At 35.5% G+C, this 22,078-nt stretch overlaps 1 long non-coding RNA gene across 1 annotated transcript in view; it reads right to left on the reverse strand.

Moving 5' to 3' along the window:
• Nucleotides 1-9,973: 9,973 nt before the first annotated feature.
• LOC136790550 (uncharacterized) overlaps nucleotides 9,974-22,078 on the reverse strand; it is a 44,041-nt gene continuing 31,936 nt past the window's right edge. Inside the window, exons 3-5 of the long non-coding RNA XR_010830688.1 lie at nucleotides 13,412-13,650; nucleotides 12,305-12,502; nucleotides 9,974-10,639 (exon numbers count right to left, since the gene is read on the reverse strand). This is a non-coding gene — a long non-coding RNA (uncharacterized lncRNA). The remainder of the gene's footprint in view (nucleotides 10,640-12,304; nucleotides 12,503-13,411; nucleotides 13,651-22,078) is intronic.

Consider the following 22,078-nt stretch of genomic DNA (forward strand, 5'->3'; position numbering starts at 1 on the left):
TGGGTGTTCTTTTTAGTCAGCACGGGGTAAAAGCAAGGAAGAAAAAATAAGGTAACATTAACCCTCTAAAAGACAAGCAGTTGGGATTAATTCATGTAACACATTCTGCTATTTTGCTTGGCAGCTGTTTGCATGGAAAAAAGGTGGAAGCAAAAGCTAGAAGTCAAGAATATCTGGATTTTCAAAAGGCATGTGTGAATATTTTCCTGTTAGCCTAAAATACTTAAGATTCCAATTTATGTTTTGAGGTAGCATGTTGTACTAATACTCTAACAACAATAATAAAAACAGTTATTTGCCAAGCATGTGGATTGTACTGAGTACTTTCTGTGGAAACTCAGAATAAAGAGGTCACCTTTTCCCCAAGTGGTGGACTTGTAGCAAGGCTTGCACGCAACCAGAGTGTATTAACAAAGGCTCAGTCACACCTAAAGGTACCTAAACATTTTTTACACTGATTTTGCCCTCCACCCTTTTGGGTAGAGTGTGGGCAGTGATATAACATGGTTATTTTTATCTGTACTTAGCACATCTGGAAATGTGCAAAATCACATCTGCATTATGCAATAGAACACAATGCAGAAATTCCTAAGTTACTGTAAACACTAGCCCAAAACTCACCAAAATGCACGTCACTTTTCTTCAGCATGTAACATGTCCCTAACTCTTCAGAAGCGGTATGCATTTAACTATTTTGAAAGTATAACCCCGAGGCTTCAGATTCTTATGTCAGTCTGTATTTTTTTTTCTCTGAAAACAGCCTTTCAACAGCCTTATTTTTTTTTTTTAATGTGAAAAATTATGTGCTTAATTCTTAGCTGCCTGAATATACATAGACTGGGAATGAAAATTAGTCTTCTAACTAGCAGTAGAAAGTAATTCTAGAACATCTCCTCCTCCATAAAAGAGGTAGAAAATCCTATATTTAAGTGCATGACCTGTTCATAAAATGTGTTAGATGGTGCAATATACTGCCAGAACAGGTGACTAGGGCTGCTGATCTGTGGGCAGGAGTCCTATGCTCCTATGAGATGCAGACCATTTTAACAAATGTTGGAGTACAGATATAGGAATCCCAGTTTCAACTTTCATTTTAGAAATTCTTTCTTTTCAAAGACTCATCATCTGACAATATATTATGGATATCTTTCTGCTATGTTCTTTGCAAACATACTGTGCCTGACATATTCAAAATGAAGTAATAGCAGCTGAATGATTTCACTGCTCCTTATCTCTAATTTTCATTCTAACACTTTTCTTGTCTTTTCATTTCTGAACTCTTTCAGGTAATGACTGTCAACCATTAAGCCCAGTGCAATCCTAATTTCTGTTCGCACATCTAACATTATGTTGTGATGGTAATGACGTTCCTAATAGGGGGTAGATTAGTCTTTCAGATTTCATCTTGCAGCTGGATATACCAATGGAAACTGGAGAACTTAATATTTTACCAACTCAGAAAGCCTCAGGGTTAAGATCACAAAATACTGCTTTTAGAAATATTTGCTTGTCCATAGGAGATACGGCAGGGAAGGAAGAATACTAATAATTGAATTCTAAAACTTGATTTCCAATTTCATTTTAAGGTATGGGCATTTAATTGTGATATAAATTTTATAGCTATATTTTATTTCAAAATTTTCTAGAGTAAACATTTTGACTTTTTCTTTTTATCATTTTTCTTAGTAACCATTTTAGTTAAGTGTTCTATCCTTATATTTCAATTTTCATAGAATTTCCCAATTATTGTTAGTTCAAATAGTCATTGTTTTCTCTCATATTATAACTATTTTGTTTACCTAAACAGAAGATTAGTTTTTTTTTTTTTTTTTTCTGTGGAGACTAAATTCCTGGCCCAAGAGGTTTTGAACTCATTTCTGCATATTATCAAGTGTAATAAATGGGACAGAAAATCCCTAATTTCTTATTATTCTTTTTTGTTCCCTTTTTACAACTTATTGATTTTTTTCCATCCCCACAGTGCATGGAATGAGTGCCTAAGAGGGCCTATAGATAATGACACACTTCTAGGAAATGTGAAAAATGAGTTTAAGCTCCTTTTGACCAAGTAAAGTTTACAAGTGAGGTTTTCCATTTCCTTACTTTAACTGGTGAGCTGGATTGCTAACCCAAAACATAGGGGATGTAAATCTGCTACTTACCTACCCTTTGAAGCTAAACCCCTCTAAAACTGTATAGTTTACAGAGTAGCTTCCTTGTACAGGCTCTTAACAAGGTCTCTGAGCATCTAAAGAAAATGACTGGTGAAAGTTTAGGGACCTATATTTTAAGGTAGAGTTTGTGAATTGCTTACCTGGACTTGGCCACATAAATCTAACCTGTGTAGTACTTATACATCCTTTGAGGGATTTGAATCTAAATAATTTCAATGAACTTTCAGATGTAACATAAATAACACCGCAGCGTTCACTATAATACAGCTATAGCCATTATGAATCAAATAGATCCCCCCAGGCAATGCATTTACCCCAGAGAAGTAGTTGGCCTACTGTTGCTGAAGCTCTGTTAGTTTGAACACATCAAGCTTACAGGGGGGAGTGTATAGCTAAGTAGGTTTGCATGGAAAAGTTTAAATAAGTAGATCAAAAAAAAAAAAAAAGTTATACCCAAACCCCAGTAAGCTGGGCCCATCATTTCACATTTGGATAGAACACACACACTCTGTTTTTTAAGTTTGTAGTTGATCTTTTTTTCTTTTGTGTCCAGGTTCATGATTAAATTGTAGAGTAAGATAACAATATCTTTCATCCAGATCTGAAACCATCAAAGACCATCATTGAATATCATACACAACATACCTAAAGAATACATTTAAGCTCATACTTAATTCCTAAAGGCACACTTAAATTTTACTAATTTCTGTGGAATTTAATCACAGATTTAAATGAAAATCAAACACTTGATTAAGTGCTTTCGTGAGTCATTTTCATGAGATGGATCATTAAAATTAAGTATAGATTTTAGCCTCTAATGTTGGGAAAAAAATCAAATGTCTAATTTTATCTAAGTAGTTCCAACAATATATATGGGCTTCTATTGTATTTCAGCCAAACTGAATGTGAATGTTTGCTCAGTTGGGGTCCAATCTCTTTCCAGTTTAGGAACTAAAGAGGAGGGGGAATATCTCATAATGGAACTCTGAGAAATTTTTGATTCCTATCCTATTAGTACTCACTGAAATGCAAATGCTGTTCTCCATGGGAAGTTCTTTTAACTTTTAACTACAGTTCTCATAATTTTTAATGCACATACACGTACATGTTCAGGCAGCTTCATCATTTTAATTTTACTGTTTTCTCACTTAGTAACACTCACAATCTGAAGTTGTCAGGATCTCCTCTTTTGGTGAAGCCACCTAAAACATCTTTAGAAACTTTTGCTGTTTAAAGAGATGTGGACATTTGTCATTAAGATCCACTGATAAAGCTAAGAGATTTTAGTCATGGCCCTGTAGTGGTTCATACCCTCAGAAATAATCATTAAAGATTCTAAGTAGTCCAGAAAAAAAAAAAATCAATAAGACATTTACAGTGTATTCTATTAAGTTTTTACAGTATTACCAGAATTTTAACATTTGATGCACTTGTTTTTAATTCCACCATACATATCATCTCTAAAATTTACTATATTACTTTATCTAAAAAAAGAAAAAAGAGACAACAACAACAAAAAAAAAGACTGGAATCTTCTGTTAAATATCTGAGTACAAGAGCAGACAGGGTGAGAGACAGAATATTTTCATAATGGCATCTTCTTTAGTTAAGGGGCATGAGTCTCTTCCATATCTATTTCTTTGCCTTTGCTTTCTTCCAATTTCTCCCACTAGCTGACTATAATCTGACAAACTATAAATCATGTAATTTGTGTCAGAGAATGTTTTGTGGAATTGAAGACAACATACAGGCAGTATGAAATTTTGTCTCTGGCATTATGTGCAATCAGTGTTAAAGCTTCTAGGAAGCCATTTACATGGAAGACACCAAAATAGCACTACTATTACCTCTATGATTACTGCTACTATTACTGTTACTGCTACTGCTACTGATAATAATGACTGTAATGAAAATACTTAAACAGAACTTTTAGGTCTTACTCTGAATGGTGGCAGAACTCTGATTATAATCCAAAACTACATTAAAGTCAATGTTAAGAAAAAGAAAGAGTAAGTGAAAGAATGATCTTCAAAGACCAACCAAAAAAAGACGTTGTGAAAAAGATCGAAAACATATATATTCATTAAAACCAACATAGTGTGGAATAACTAACGTTAACTAACAAGCTAAGAGATATAGAAATCAGTCCTATAAAAAGTCAAGCAAAAACCTGCATCAAAGTATCTTATCTATTTCAGGGTGTTGAGTTTGAGTCAACCCTTTTTGATTAGATCTGCATGAAAAAAACAAAACAAAAAAACAACAACAACAAAACAGCATTATGTTGCTGGTATGCTTTTCTATATACCATACAAAAACAGCATTAAAAATGGAAAATGTCCTTGAAGTAGAACTGTCAGTTCTACTCTACAAACTGTGCTTTTTATGAGACCATCCAGGGTTTGGCTAGCAATGAGATTTTTTCATTGCGAAAGAGCTCACATTTAGTTAGCAACATGTCTGCATTTTCCCATATGGTTCCTTCCAAGGTGTTGTGTCATATACAATGATGTCACATTTTGGAGGAAGAAGGAAAAAAGGCCCCAAGCTGTTTTCTTCCCTTTTTAAAGCTTCACCGATTATGTGGTAGCTTTAAGCAGCCTGCTCATCTCTGGCGTGCAGTTGGTTATCTGTTCTCCTTAATTTGAGCTTGCATGTGTTCACAAAGCTTTAAAAGAAAAGGAACAACACTTCATACAGTTTCAGTGTTTATCCATCCACATTTTCAGTCCAACACATCTCTACTGGCTTCAGAAGTGTGAGATTTTAAAAGGTGCAGTGTAATAGTTTACATCTCTATTAAAACTGATATATTTACATGCCTTGTAAACCTGTTGTGGTTAAGGCTTCCAGCAGCATTGCTTTGATTTCATTTGTGGTTTTATAATTATTGTTTTATTCTCAGGCATATTATTCTTGGAAGACCAACTTTGTAATGCAATGAGAATGTCCAGGAACTTCCTTTGTTCTCTCAGTAATTCTACTTACACATGTGAATGTATAAGCTGCACAAGTGATTTACAAAGAGTATTCCTCGAGTCTAGGAAAGTGTTTTTATGAGTCTAGGTAAAATGTTCCTATATAAAAAACTTACTATCTCTTATCTGACCATGACTGTGTTACCTAAGTGTCCAATACCATCTGAGAAGTGTTACTGCATTCAAGACATCTAGACCAGACTAACAAGTATGGATCAGGATTGACAAGAGGCATGTATATTTCTGTGGCTGCATAGGATACCCCAAAGAACCTAAAATGTTACTAGATACCTTTGTTTAGACAAGTGAAACCCACTCTGTGGGGATGTTTCAGCTGCCTAGACTAGTGTCTTTCAAGTCTATTATCTTTTAAGATTCCCAGAGACGCTACACCAGACAACTGACTTCTGGCACAGAGGAATGGCACAAGCCTGTGTCATATCTGCCAGCCCAGTAAAGATGTCTCAGATTCCCCAGAGCATCTGGATCTATTCAGTTGACCAAATGAAGGTTTCTACTTAAAGGGGAGCTAAACTGTCCTTTAGACTCCCACAACTGCAATGGCTGGGACCTGATTCACTTGCCTAACATGCTAATCTAGTGCTACTGAGATGTCTGAGGGTATTCTTCTTTTTCAGAGAGGGCAGTTTTCCAGTAGCTCCCGACTGTGCTGTATCCCATGACTGTCTTGAGTGTCTTAAATGTCTTAAGTACCACAGAGTATCTAAAAAATGTTACTAGAGATGCCCAAACTCAGACAGTTGATTCAAGTCTTAATTTCTATTGACTACAGTGGAAGTTTAGACAATAGCGCAGACTTACAGCTACAAAACACCTACCTTAAATTATCTGTGTCTAGAGATCTGCAAGTTTCCATGGTTTGCCTAGTACTGATTCCAAGTTTCTAATTACAGAATAGTGTTATTTATTTATTTATTCAGTTTGCATAACATTATATTTTAAAGCAAAACTTTTGAAGGAGTCTGGTGATGATGAAGGTGCTTCATTTAATATTTGATAGCATATTAAAACACAAAACCAAACAACAAAAAACAACAGCAGAAAAAAAAATGTTTTGAGAGACTAATTTTGAAACCCAGCTCATTTAAGTTCTGTCATATTAAACACAGATCAACCTATGTCATGTGTCAAATACTGTAGTTTTCTTTCTTCTGGAAAAGCTTTGCTCAGAGGCAATAGTAGAAATAAATGTACTGATGGACAAATGTACATGGACAAAAAGAGGTCTGGTGGTTACAACAACAAAAAAAAAAAACTAGTGGTCAAGCCACCTCTGTGTTCCTTGGGACCTCATCCTTGCCTCTCAGGCAAGTTATTTAAATTCTTATGATTTATTTTGCCACAATTCTGTCTGTATAATACCCTTATTCAAGAAATTTAGTAAAGCTAAGATGTCAACTGCTTTGGATTAATCTTTGAAAAAGTAGAGGTCTATATTGCAGCCCTATCTAAAGTCTAACCCTTTTCAATCCCCTAGTAAATGAAAGATGAGAAAAACGTATTGTCTGGGTTCAATACAGCTAATCCATAAATTCTAATCAAGAAAACTGTGCTGTAAATATGCCATTTTTGCTCTGTGAATACAGAAAAATATATTTAGCTAGCTGTTTTGTAGGTAATTTTATTGCTGTACGTAATTTTACAACAGAGACCTACAATGTGAACAGATGAACACCATTCCCATCCTGTATAGGTGAGTATTGTACAAGTTTTTCTGCACCTCACTAATTACCAAAACTAATTTTTCATCATTAATTTATTACAATGGCTAGGGTTTGTTAATTTAAAGAACTGAATTTGATGTCTACACAGACATCATCACCCAGCTGTGTAAACTCTTCCACAAGGACAGGTACGTGAATTCATCTGAAATACTAACTGCATAAGCTAGTTAAGTAATACAAAATTATTTGACATATTGGTACCTAAATTATTTTGAGATATTGGAGAGGTACACATGAACAATATGGATACTTTATATAATTTTACAAAGCTATATATAATTTGAAATAAAAGCAAAGCAGTCCACTTAATGTTTATATTTCCTTAACAGAAGACAGGAAATGAGATGGCCTTAAAATAATGACTATAGGACAACAATGGATTTTTATGACAAACTAGTTGAAGCAGTTGATATTGTGGAACAATGCATTGACCACTAGCATTAGTTTTCTTTTTTTTAGAGTTCTTTTATTGCAGAAAATTCCATGACATCAGCCTACGTGGGACGTAAAAATCAGACTGAAAAGATACTCAAAACAATGTTGTTTTCTCTCTTACATTCTAGACCAAATATTACCCTAAAGCAACAATGTTGAAAGGGATTGGCTGAAAAATGAACCTAGGACACTCTAATTTTTCAGCCAATTCAGGAGAAAAGTACATTAATCAAAATTTCAGGAAAAAAAAAAAGGGGGGGGGGGGCATTTTCAGTTAATAACTATTGGACTTACAAGAATATTAGAAGGTAATAATACATAAATAGAAAATGGCATCTTCCTGCCTAATTTTGCTATCCCTTCACCCATCTCTTCCATCTTGAGATTTTAGTTTGGAAGGAGTTAGTGTTACCTACAGTGATCTTAATTTGGTAAAACAGTAATATTTATGTCCTGAGGACACTGAAAAACAGGAAATGTTCCTTGTTTTCCGACCATTTCCAAACACAGCAATTAAAAGTTCCATGCAGCTCTGAAGGTCTTGTTCTAAAGCCTGGATCTTCATAGTCTAGACACACACCATCATGTGGAGCTCCTGATAGACTCTCCCAAGAGGGAAATATTATTTGAAAATGTCCTAAAAAAAAAAAAAGTCCTTTGCAAATTTAGGACCTCATATACTTGCAGTATGACTTACGCAATGAATTCAATTCATTGAATTTAATTCATTGAATGAATGAATACACTTGAAAATAATTATCTTCTCAGTTGATACCTTAGACTGGTTAGTAAATATTAAAAATATTTACCTCAAGAAAACCAGGAATGTGATAATATTTCTTTGCCAATGAACCCTGCATTAACAACTCATTGTCACGTAGAAGCTTATACACCGTTGGTGACAGTCATTTTAAGTCATCTAAATACTGGGCATTCAAACCATGCTAGAGGTTCCCTGCACAGTCAAGAGGAGAAAGTTAAAGATAAAACAATTTTGAGAGCAGGAGGGCATTCCGTGGAAGGACCAGTCCTTTTCTGTTGACAACAGAAGGTTCCTAAATGACTTGATTAGATCAGACTTCCAAATTTTAGATGAGTATATATAGCTAAGGTTGTTCCTATGCAGTTATATTTCAGTTAGTATTTATTAAAGGATCCTACGTAGAAATTGTCAGCACTTGTGCTTAATTCTGACAGTGATTAAGACAGTATTTAAGGAAAATATTACATTTTTCCTAAAGAATCATCGTGAATGAGTCATCATTCTCTGCTTATTTCTCCACTCTTCTTAGCAGCCAAACTGCAAACATTTATGACCACTCTAAGCTCCAAACCTTCAGAATATCCCTTCTCTCTCAACTAGATGGTTTGCATACAGTCAGCATGTGTGCCTATTGGATTAACAGCATTGGTTATATTACTGTTGTACCAAGCAGACAGGCATTACATTACAAGGGAATAAATGTGGTCCGATGGAATTGAGAGGATAGAAGAAGGGAGAGGGAAAAATAAATAAATAAATAAATTGGATTAATCTGGCCAAAGTTTAACATTTTAATAAGTCAGATAACTGTACCTTAAAACTGCTTGTTTCACTCTGTTGTCTATTAAGAGATCCCAGGATTATTAGGGAAAGTGTAATCATGTGTGCTGTAGATAATTATTTTAATAAGATGAACCTTACCCTCAAGTTCTTCCCCCCCACCCCCCCAGCTTTTTCAAAATTATGTCAAAAGTAGCTTTATTTTCTGAAACTGTCTGGAGATTTTGGAAGTCTCCTCTGCTGAAAGCCCAAATCAAACCATGGATTACCAACTGAGGTCGCTTACCCCACAGCTGTTCCAAGAAAAATCAAATGTACCTTAGTCATTTCTGGCAGGTGTTTGTCTAATCTATTTTAAAATATCTGAAATAATGAAGGCTGCTATTACTAGAAGATTTTGCTTAACATCTAGCAACAACTAGATTCTTTTTTTTTTTCCCTCATGTCCACAATATTGTTCAGAAAATATATATTTTTTGACTCAAATGCAGTAATTTTCTGGTAGTTGCAGTCAAAGGAAAATAAAATAAACAGCACAATATGGCAATAGAACTATATTAATCATACTTTTCTGAAAACAAACAAACAAAAAGCTTATTTTTCATCATCTTGTTAATATCATTAAATGATACAAAATGAACCTTGATACTAGGAATCAAATTTGATATGGAGATTTATTTTATGGAAGACCTAGAAGAATCTAGAAGGAAGAATCTAGAGGCTCTTACTAATAATTGGAGACTCATTTACCAGCAAAGGTTAAGAAGTCAACATTCCATTACTGTGCTGGTACCCAACAGGTCTTGGACCAGTGAGGCTTAGATGAGTAGATGGATTGCCATCACTAATGGTAAAGAATTTAATTTAACATCATTGACGGATAGAAGGAGTGTATCAAATAAGCAAATGGAATAGACAAAACAAACAACTACTTCTTTCATCTGTGTGATAGACACCAAGCTATACACACCTGCAAGTCCTCATCTCTTCATACAAGCAGGGGCCTGAAGTAGCTATGATGCTTGAGTTAGACATACCTTCCAGTGGAAAAGCAAAATTTTCTCAACTGAATCATGTGCATAACACCAAAGTGGTCTATATTTTATTTTATGTTGTTTTATTTTATTTTATTTTATTGTATTTATTTATTATTTTATTTTATTATGTTGCTTTCAATTTGATATCATATAAGTGTTATATTACTGAGTTCATTGGCACCCACCTAGCTTTGTAACTACCTGGAGCAGAAGTGGAAATCAAACCATAAGGCAGGGCTGTGCTTCAGAAAGTTTAAGAGCCTGCCATTTGGCTTGGAGATTTTTGGTTCCTTTCGATTCAGACTCTAACTGAAGTTCCCATAAATCCTGTGAATGGAATGAAATTCTTTTCTCATTTCATCCCATAAAATAAAATTGCCTTTCTTTTTGTCAACACTTAGGCCATCACAAGCTCAAAGAATGGGTGCCGCACACTTTCATGGAAATGTAGATGTTAATGAAGAAACAAGGTAGGGAGTGAGAAAGAGAAACAAAGATTGTGCTTTCTGGGCCTTTATTTTGTAAATATTTGTATTTGTGCAAATTTGTTAATTGAGGCAATTGATTTTTGCCTGAAAATGGTAGTAATGTCTAATTCATTAATGCCTAAAATAACATCCTTTGGGCTAAATGGGGTCATTTCATTTGTAACCTTTTAGTGATGTATTAACAATTTGGAAGCATTTCGGTGCATATCTTAAAAAGTGCCACATTAACAGGAATGGGCCTGGAGAAAGAAAGAAAAAAAAAAAGTTACAAACACACACATGCATGCAGGCACACACACACACAATATATATGGCCTCCAGCCCCTGTCCTTCCTCTTCTGCAGCATTTTAAGGTCTGTGTTTAATATTGCCAAGCTTACTTGAGTGATAAATGCAACTGTATAAAAATTACTTATTACAAGCTGTCATGTTGCTTCACTCACATTGCAAGGCTAGAGGCACTGTACATAAAGCTAGAATCTCCACCTTGACAGCATCGGCAGCGCCGGCTTTAAAATAAAATGCTTTCAGTCATGAATAAAAAACATAATTTACCTTTTCATAATACTTCAGTTTGGAAACACTTTGGAAAGCTCATGTTACCATCAAACCTTTACCTGAGCTGTGCCAGCACCCAGTTAATTCCAAGTTGTCAATTTACTTCAGCATTGCTTTCCATCACTTAGCCTTTGAAGAAACATTAAGCTGTTTAAATTGCCGTCCCTTTAATTTTTTTTTTTTTAAGTTATATTTATCCTCAGTTCTTTGGCAGTGAGTAGCTGACACAATAGGATTATCCCAAGCATTAAATTACAATTTGGGAGAGTGCCTGCTTGGTACTTTTTTTTTTCTTTTTTCTTTTTTTCTTTTCAGAACCTCCTTGACTTGCTGTGTGTTCACAGAAAAAAAAATAAAAATAAAAATAAAAATCCCGATTCCCATCCATTGCTTTTTTTCCCCCCCTTCTTCCCTTCTTTTGCATAGAGTCCAGTTACACAATTGCCCTTGAATTGCTCCACCCTCCCAAAGAGATCCAGAGGTTTAATTCTTTGCTGTGGTAGCTCAGCCGCCCTTTTTCTCCTGCGTTAGTACTGTACTGATGCTTAAACATAAAAGCTCACTGTAAGCTGTGGATGTCAGCAAGATTGAAATTGAAAGTGAAGGTTCTGGGGAGACTGGCCGGGTAACAACTGATGCATTGTGACTGTTTTTATAGTTGGTCATGATGCATACAGTATGTGAAGTTCCCATCTGTACTGGTGTCTGCCCACCAGCCACCCTGCCACATTCGCAAAAGTGGCTCCAGCACCGAGCGCAATAGGAACAGAACTGCAGATGCCTCCCTTTAGCCCAAATTCCTTTTGACAATGTTCACATCCAGTTAGGGCCCAAAGTGCCTGTACTTGTCAGGAGGGATAAAGAGTGAGGAAAGTAGTCCCCTTTCGAAAGCAAAACAGAATTGCCAAAGGAAATATTTTTTCTTCGTCCCCCTCCTTTCCCTCCTTGGCTGCCCCCGCCACTGTAAATCTCTGTCCTCCCCCTTCCCTCCTCCACAGATGCAATGTCCAAAAAAAGGAAAGGAAAAAAAAAATAGATTGGCATCTCTGATACAGGTTTACAACAATTGTCTTTTTTTTTTTCACTTGAGCAGTTGGTGGAGAAAATTATTGCAGTTGTGAGAGGGGGAGGGAAGGAAGATTTTGGAATTTGCAGTGCTGACTAAAACAGCCTGCAGAAGATGCATCATGCTCATGAGCTCTGGGACTCAGCTACTGGGGGATTCGTGGTTCTTAGTGGGTTGCTTAGCTAGGTGCCAAGAATGGGTGCATATTTTCTGTGCTATTTGAAGATATTTCAATTCCACCCATACAGATATCATTTGTCCAGAAGCAAAATAAATTTACCTTCATATTCCTTTTTTTTCTTTTCTTTCCTTTTTTTTTTTTTTTTCTTTTTCCTTCTGTCTCTGGAATTTAATTTATTGATACATCATTTTGAGAACAGAGGCAAGGACACTGTTCTCATGACACAGGGTAGGAACTCAAAGGCCTTCTGGTTCTTCAGCTTGCTTTCGCCACAGGTCTGTGCCTCATTTTCCATATCTGTAAAGCAGCAGATGCACATCTATGTCAGTAGAGGACGCCGAACGTGGACTCCTGATCCTCTGTAGGGAGGTGTTCTGGTATCTGACGCATTAGATAGCAAAGCAGATAAGCCAACACATAGAAATTAATGTTTGTAATCAAGCTAAAGCTGACTGATGTTGTACTCATCCCGCAAACTCCCTTCATCCTAACCTTTACCTGAGGATCCCATTCCTTTTATCTGAGGATACCTGATGTAAAAGGAACTCCATCCACTAATTCCAGATGACTTGTGAAGATCTTTTCCAACCTAAATTTTTTCCAGAAGCAAGATCCTCAGGAAGATGCCTACTTCTGTAGAGCACTTGATCCCGAAGAAATATATTAAAAGGGTGTTTTATGTTCACAAGGGACTGAAAAGCATTTGAAAAAGCTAGCTTTTAATCTAGTATCTGAATAGTTAATATTAAAAAATAAAATAAAATACCTACAGTTGAAATACAAATGTATCTGACATGCTGTCCAATTATCTCCTCTTATCTTTTAAAAGTAATTCAATAAGAATCAAGAAATTAATAAATGTAGACCCCTTTTAGAATTATCCATGTATGCCTCAGAACATTAGTAAATTTGGGTTGTTTTCCCTGGGCTTTCAATTCTTTTTGAGCGGATATAGAAATTGGGTGGAATTTAGATATCTAAATGTCTTAAATGTTTCCACACTGCAGAACAAATGTTCTCAGGTCTGGCAGGCATAATCATCAAACTGGCTGACTTGAGATTAAAATAGAAACAAAGTCAAGGTGACCCTAGTTTAGATTTTGGATTACAAACAAACAAACAAACTGTATAGGAATTTTGGGTTGAATTCAGGTTGGTTGGCTGAAGCAATAACTTCCATGCTATTTTAGCTCTTATTGAGAGTACCTATGATGTAACCTCTGGAATCTCTATCGTATGAGACATCTAAGGACACCTTTATGGACAGTGCATGTTCTGAAAAAGCACTTGAAGCTGTGATGTACTCAGGTAGGCTCAGGCAGACTTTCTTTCTCTACTGGCTCCTGAGAACTTAGCTGTCCTTTCCTGGTTCCTTGCAGCACTGCACAAGGCAGCTGAGGGATTACCTCCGGGCAGTTGACATACTGTAGCGAGTAATTGCAAACCTGGAAAACAGCCAGAAAGAACAAAAAAAGGGAGGAGTTTCCTTTTTCCCTCTATAACCCCCCCCCCCGCCCCCAATAAACAAACAAACAAACAAACAAACAAATAAATAAATAAATAATACAGCTTTAAGGTCTGGGAAACAGCTATGAAGAAACTGGTTTCCCAATGACTCCTGGAACCCTGCATTTTGTTCTTGGAATAGCTGAACGTGATTTTACTACATATTCTTCTCTCCAACTCACATTTGATCTGGCCCATCTAGCCATTTCATAGTCCCAAAGAGGAAACACAGAAGTTCAGGGAGCGCAAAAAGCATCAACCTGCAATAGTATCCACGCTTCATGAGTTTCTGAACCCATTTTTAGTCACAACATCTGCAAGGAGGTTCAGCACAGACTTTTATTCTACTTTTCAGGGCAGCCATCTGATGGGGTGAGCAATGCAAATTTATCATATGGGATTCAAAGTTCAATGGGAGTGCAAAATGAAGTATGTATCAATTAAGAAAAGAAAGGAAAGGAAAAGAAAAAAGAAAAAAAGAAAAAGAGAAGAGAAGAGAAGAGAAGAGAAGAGAAGAGAAGAGAAGAGAAGAGAAGAGAAGAGAAGAGAAGAGAAGAGAAGAGAAGAGAAGAGAAGAGAAGAGAAGAGAAGAGAAGAGAAGAGAAGAGAAGAAGAAAAGAAAAGAAAAGAAAAGAAAAGAAAAGAAAAGAAAAGAAAAGAAAAGAAAAGAAAAGAAAAGAAAAGAAAAGAAAAGAAAAGAAAAGAAAAGAAAAGAAAAGAAAAGAAAAGAAAAGAAAAGAAAAGAAAAGAAAAGAAAAGAAAAGAAAAGAAAAGAAAAGAAAAGAAAAGAAAAGAAAAGAAAAGAAAAGAAAAGAAAAGAAAAGAAAAGAAAAGAAAAGAAAAGAAAAGAAAAGAAAAGAAAAGAAAAGAAAAGAAAAGAAAAGAAAAGAAAAGAAAAGAAAAGAAAAGAAAAGAAAAGAAAAGAAAAGAAAAGAAAAGAAAAGAAAAGAAAAGAAAAGAAAAGAAAAGAAAAGAAAAGAAAAGAAAAGAAAAGAAAAGAAAAGAAAAGAAAAGAAAAGAAAAGAAAAGAAAAGAAAAGAAAAGAAAAGAAAAGAAAAGAAAAGAAAAGAAAAGAAAAGAAAAGAAAAGAAAAGAAAAGAAAAGAAAAGAAAAGAAAAGAAAAGAAAAGAAAAGAAAAGAAAAGAAAAGAAAAGAAAAAAGAAAAGAAAAGAAAAGAAAAGAAAAGAAAAGAAAAGAAAAGAAAAGAAAAAAAAGAAAAGAAAAGAAAGAAAAGAAAAGAAAAGAAAAGAAAAGAAAAGAAAAGAAAAGAAAGATTTATGTGATTACTTTCAGTCTTAACCATTAGCAAACAACAGTTTGCAAAGTTTAATAATGTGCTCAAGCACACCTTTTTATTTTTATTTATTTATTTATTGAGAAGGTACAAAACAACAGTGCAGGCAAAGCCATGCCACCCTCAAAACTAACACCAAATATGTTTCCCTCATTTGGAGAGCACTGCCTACAATACTGAGACACTTTGGAATTCTATTACATGGGGTTGGTGATACGGTCAGCTGAAATTATTTTTAGCCCCTCTAAAGCAATTAATTCACTGGCACGTGGATGAGCTTCAATTAACAGCCTTCCCTCTTTCCCTGCAGTTCTTTGAAAGGGAGGATTAATGGTAAAAGATACTGGAGATAGTCACAGTGGCATTTCTCTGAGGTTTTATAGACACATTTAATTTCCAAAAAGATAAATACTCAAGGCCACTCCACTGTTCCTTACACATAAACAGAATTTCAGAGCGATGATTTTGATCTTCAAGCTAGAGATATACTAAAAAATTGTTAGACACCTTCTATGCATATTGCAGAGATGGGAACCATGGGATGGTAAGAAAGGTGGAGGATATAATAACAAATATAATAATAATAACAGAGTATCAGTTCTCTGGAGCATCCATCTCTGTCCGTTTTAGGAGTTGCTTGATGAAGAACTTGGGGTGTATTCCATGACATGATGTCCTTAATTGAGAATTGAAAAAATATTAACGTCCTAATTAGATTTTGAATGTGATTGATGAGCACCATTGCCAGCACAAGGAGTGAGAAATGAACTGAAACACCCATTTGGAGCCATCCATCCATACCTAAATCCTCTTGCCCCCCAAAAGTGAGAGGGTGCACCCAAATTGCATACTAGAGTGCTCTGATCCAACTCCAGAACAGGAAGTTGTCTGGGACAATGCTTTATGGCATGGGCTAAAAACAAGTCAGTGGCCATTATGTAATAAGCTTGCCAATGTAAAAAAAAAAAAAAAAAAAAAGGGGGGGGGGGGGAATGATGGAAAAAGGAGGTGGGGGGGAGAGAGTTTTTAATTTCTTAATAAGATCCAGGCTTACATGACCAGACCTCACTTAACCAGTGGCCCAAAGATTTCCAGAGCCTTCACCAGAAATCAACAGTGAAGTCTCATGCAGAAAATATGCAAAAGTTCTTGTTCCATCACACAACCAACTGGTGTTTTGTTTCTTTAAATTTTACTGGGAAAATTTAGGAGAATTAAAAGCTGATAACTACCAGGGAATTTTAGGAGGAAGGAAAATGAAAGCTGTGTTTGCACAGGTTTGTGCAGTTGGAAACAGCTGAGTTTCACATGCCTCTGGCTCTTACATTGAATTCCAGCTATTGCAGTTTACTACTTTGTCTTTTGGATTAAGAGTAGATATAGGAACTTTTCCACTGACTGCACAAAAAGAAAATACAAATCCTCCTTACGACACAGTCTCATTTTTTACCCTTTCCTAACTTTTCATGGTGACGCTCCATTGCTTTGGTGTGCTTGTTTAGGGAAGAAGATTCCTCTGCTTTCTTGTAAAGCAGAGCTGGGATTGTGTGTGACACATAAGCAGAAAAGGGCAGAAAAAATGAAATGTGTGAACTTTCCTTCCAGTCCTGACCTGGAGGGACTGTCTGTACAGTGAAAATATCCACACACAAAACTCTTCATTCATCTTCTGTGTTCCCTGTACAAAGATTGTCATCGGGACTGCCGGTCCATACCAGTTGTGTGATGTGCCATTTATTTGTTAGGAATTGAGTCTAGCAAGTCATTTTATGTAGTCCAGGTCTTCAAACAATATTTGTTGAAAACAAAGTTCAGCATCTATATCCTGGGTCAAATTTAAGCCAGCAACCTATAGTAAAGCACTTGTTATCTCATTGTATATCCCCATGAAGTCAAACAAGGCCATTACAAGTCCCTTTGGTACACTCTGTTTTTAGAACTATATTCAATTCTTATTCTGGATGAATCTATGCACATTCTGGGCCTTTGATATGAGTCTATTAATCAGACTTGTCACACTGCAGCATCTTTAGGATCAAGGAGAGAAGTATGAGCTTTCCCATGGACTGCCCAAAAGGAATGTTGATCCTTCTTAGGACACAATCCTTTCTTCACATTTCTCAATTTTTGATATAAAAACAAACAAACAAACAAACAAAACAACTTGTGAGAGATCATTCTTTTTTAGACGTCTTTCTTTTTAAACTTCTTAAATTCTTTTTAAATTGCCTGTATCAGACTACAGTATCAGCTGTTTCAGATGAAGCCCATTTCTCATATGAAAATGAAGAGTCAGAGCATAAAGATGAAGAGTTTTTGAACTGTTTATCCTCTCTTCTCTTTCTCTTCTCATAAAAGTTAATGAGAAATACATCAGTTATTTGTGCACAGTCATCTTTATATTATTTCTGTCCTGTACCACACAGCACCGTTGCTCACTGTATACGAAGTAAGATGACCCAGTCTACAGATGACTGATGGTAACCGATTGTTTGAAAAACAGTTTCATTATAGTCTGACAATTATTATTATTATTATTATTATTTCATTCTCAGTTCTTTGAATTTATTTTTCCAAACATCAAAGTAATGAACTGGAACATAATTTACAATATTTTTGTTCTTCAAAAATGTACCGATGTTGAAACTATTAATTAAATTGTTTAAAACACATCCCTGTGAGAGATAACTTTTTCTTGTTACCAGATAATGTACATTTCTTCATCTTGGAACTGGAAAGGCAAAAAAAAAAAGACTTGTCACAAACTTGTGTTATTTTCATATTCCTGGGTAGTGTGTAAAGTTCTGGGAATCTAAAAGAATTGTTCTACCTTTGCTAGATCTGCACTTGTTCTTGTGCAAGAAATAAATGTCAGTCACTGGCAGAATCTTGATAGTCTCAGTGCTGTTTATTTCAATATGACAGCATGACTGAAGACAGGGAAGACGCACAATGATTTTTGTTGTTGTTTTTCCTAATGATCTTTTAATGCATTTCAATTTCTTAAAGTTGCTGGAGCCCATTTTACTATAAGAATGTAAGATTTGACATATCTAACTAATCCCCATCTGATCATCTCTGACCATGACTAGAGGTGAATATCTTAAGAACAGCAGAACAACGGGTTTCACACATAGTAAGAACAATGTGTTCTCCCAGTCTTCAATGAATTTTGGCTCTGGGCTGAACCAGGTTTGTAACTTTATATTAATAACTCTCCATGATTTCTTTCCTCCAGGAACTTCTTTAGCCAACCACTGTAGGCTTTGAGGATCCAAAACACCCTGCTGGAAAAAAAAAAAAAGAGGGAATGTTTATTTATATTTATATCCACTACTCAATTATATTCTGTATGAAAAATCACCTCTGGTAGTAAAGTTCTGCTGGCAAATTATGCCACAGGTGGTTGGGAGCACTTCTGTGTATACATAGGGAAATATATTTTACCGACCCATCAACCAACATTCTGCAAGACTGTTCTTCAAATAAATAAATAAATAAATAAATAAATAAATAAATAAAATGATTTAGTCATTCTGGGTACCCCTACCTGACTATTCTTCATGTGTGAATTTCTGCTTTATATGGTTTTCTCTCAAGACCACCCAAACTATGGATATAACACAGAATGACTCCTTCACAAAGAAAACAAACAAACAAAACAACAACAACAACAAAACAAAAGGAAGACTTTGGTGCTATCAAGTGTGTGTCTCCAAACTTGTGTCATGCAATGAGGGGCTTTCTTTTGACTTCAGATGGTCTTGAATAGGCTGCGTATGCCAAATCCTAAAAGGGATTTGGGGCCAAACCGTTCAGCATCAGAGCACCTTAAAGTCAGTCTTTGCAGAATTCATCTTGCAGACAGAAGTGCAGAGGTGCCTACATTCCCTGCAGGGCAACAGCTAATTCTGCTTAACTTCAAAACACTTGGGAAAAGTTGAGTGCCTTAAGCAGGTGCCCTCTTAGTGGTAAAATGGCTGAGCCAGCTCATTGCAAAGGCTGAGGGAAGTGGCTGGTCTGAAACACATTCCATGCCTTGGTTTTGGAGAATTCTGAGAAATAGGTATCCAAGGTAAGAAATTTTATTTTGGGATTAAATCTCTAAATCAAACCTTTGGGCATGGATAGTGAGGGTTGTGCTTCCACACCTGCCAGAAGAGGAGCTGCCAACACTCATCTTTTACATAATAGGCCCGTGGTTACTGCCTTGTCCTGGGAAGCTCAGCAGCTGAAGATTTAGCCTGAGAAAGATTTAAACCAGTTCTTCCCATACCCTGCAGTGTGCTTTAACCAGGTATATCTAATCCATTCAGTGTGGATAGAAGGAAACACTACCCTTTCTGCCAAAGACAGGCCATGGGCAACCACTTACAGGACCACAAAGAAAGCAGGCCTGAAAAATGCGTCTTGTGGTTTATTGGGTATGAGTCTTAGCCAGAAGAGGAAGATCACATTTTCTGGTCTCTGCTTCTCCAAACTGCTTGATATAGTATTTAACAACTGTTCTCTAGATGGTAAAGATAATCCAAGTTGTTCTTTGTTAACTTTGTTAACTTGGATCCTGCCTGAGGAAAAGAGAGGGAATCAGCTCAGAGGGAGAAATATATTTTCCAAAAGACCCATGGTGACATACCACAATTGAGAAAACCAATTGCACGGAAAAATAACGTCATCAAGGTGGCTTCCCACCTGTCAGAAGAATTCTCTCCTCCTATGGCAGAATGAAGAGGGTTTGTGCACTGCTTACAGCAGCAAAATAAACACAACAGCACACAAACATTACCAGTAGACAGTTCATGCGGATATGAATCTCGATTCTTTGCACCAGAGAGGCTAAAGGTGAACAGAAACAATCAAACATCTATATACACTCAGACCAGACACAAGTACACATATTAGGGATAAATTTCTTGTATTTTACTTTAAATGCAGTACAGACTTTGGTTCTCATTTTGAATAACTTCATTAAAATAAAAGCTTGATTAATGATTAACTAAATGAGCAGGATCCATTCTTGAAGCAAGGAATCTTAAAAAAAAAAAAAAAAAGCAATCAGTGACTTAAAGCTTGCATGAGAAAACACATATGACAAAAGAAGGTGTATCTGCACAGGTGGCAGGTCTAGCATTTCTTAGCTTCAGAGTGCTTCACTTCAGTGACTTTTTTAATGCTCTTTTAATGTTTGCATTCAAGGATGGATGGGCACTTATGCTTGTGCATGTGGAATGGAACAGAAAAGGCATAAATCAGTTTCTTTTCCCTTGTTGATCATAAAAACCTCTGTCAACACACAGTAGTATTGTAAAGGCTCACAATTTCCAGAAATACTGAGGGACATCTTTCCAATGACAATTTTCCACTGATATTCAGAGGGAGAGCTGTAAACTGTAGCTATGGAAAATATCATGTGATAATTTCCAAAGTTAGTAATGATTTGTGTGTTTAGAATATGACATAAAGTTTGTGGTACATAGGCATAAATTTATTACCTTCCCAAGTTCCAGTCTTCCTGCAGTAAAAATACATTGCAAAAACTGTGCATGTTTTTTTATTATTATTATTATTATTATTATTATTGTTTTTATTCTTTACTTTAGTTCCCCTTCAACTTTTCTAGAAAGACAGCTCAGATGAAAAAAAAAAAAAAAAAAAAGCCAATCCCTCACTGAACTTCTGCTTTATATATATATATGTATATTATATATATATATATATATATATACACACATATATATAACAACTAGATTGAATATAAGAGAAAAAGGACAAATATTTTCAGGTCAGAAATAGAACAAAACCAGAAGGCTGAAAAATGTTGAACATGGAAGTAATTTATTTTGTTATAAAGAGATGCAGGAGAGTATCACAACAGCCTTTTTAAAATTAAATATGGGCTCTGTAATGAAGTCATTGACACAACACTTATGAACACTTCTAAAATTAAAAGGAATATAATAACATTTCAAACTCACTTCCATTTTCATATCACCTAGGCCCATATTCACAATTGTGTCTCCCCAGGGTCTACTATAGCTAAACACAACAAGTGCAGTAGTGGAAAAAAAAGAATAGAGAATATATTTCAATGTTCAGTACACCAGGCCAGATTTACAAATTCACATGTTGTTTTTTATGTTTTTATATGTGGCTGCCAATTTTTAAGGAGATTTTAGTAGAAATCTATTGGAAAAAAAAATGTATTTATGTTTAATTAGGCTGTCACCAGATAATTTAAATCAATCTAAAAAGGGCTGTTTATTTGAAATTGACACAGCATTATTATAGAGATTGTTACAAGATTCTATTTATAACAACCTTAAAATTTTAACCTTCAATTTGTAATAGAAAGATGAATTTGGCATTAGCTGCTATTATTTCTATTAAAAGTAAGAGCATATTACTTTTAATGATCAGTGACAAATAATTATGTCATAAATTAATCTGGTGACAAAAATCTAAAGTTGTATATTTAAACCAACCAAAATTTTCTCTGCCTTAAGAAATTTTGCCAGTGTATGCGCGTTGTTTAGTACAGCAGGGTAAAAAATAGCTAAATGGCAGAAGCAGAAAAAAACTTGTTGACATAGTATTAAAATAGACACAGAATAAAGTCCTTTAGCTGATTCAGCCATTCCTTTGGGGAGAGGGAATTGTTCATTCTTTACCAGATATTTTTTCATCAGTATGGATGTGTCTTTGCTGATAAGGCTTGTCAATATATAACTACTGTAATTAAACTAATGGTAGACAGAGCCCAATCCCAATGAGAGAAGGAAGGCAGCTGCAAAGGAATTTCAGCACCTGAAGACATTCTTAATAGATGCTTCTGGGGGGAGAATTGGCTCTCCTTAGTCTCCTTGTTCTGGACTATGCAGAACAAAGACTTTTTGACGTAGTCATAGACATTGTATGGAACCAGAGTCTCCAAGTCACAAAACTCAGTATAGCGAAGGTCAGCAGCAAATTATCTTGACCAAAATTGATTATTTTGCCTTCATTCTGCATAGGGATTCCCACCCCCAAAGAAGCTTTAAACTACCTTTTAATTATTTTGGCATCAGTTTACATGT

The sequence above is a fragment of the Anser cygnoides genome, chromosome 3 (assembly GCF_040182565.1).
Source record: "Anser cygnoides isolate HZ-2024a breed goose chromosome 3, Taihu_goose_T2T_genome, whole genome shotgun sequence".
NCBI lineage: Eukaryota > Metazoa > Chordata > Aves > Anseriformes > Anatidae > Anser > Anser cygnoides.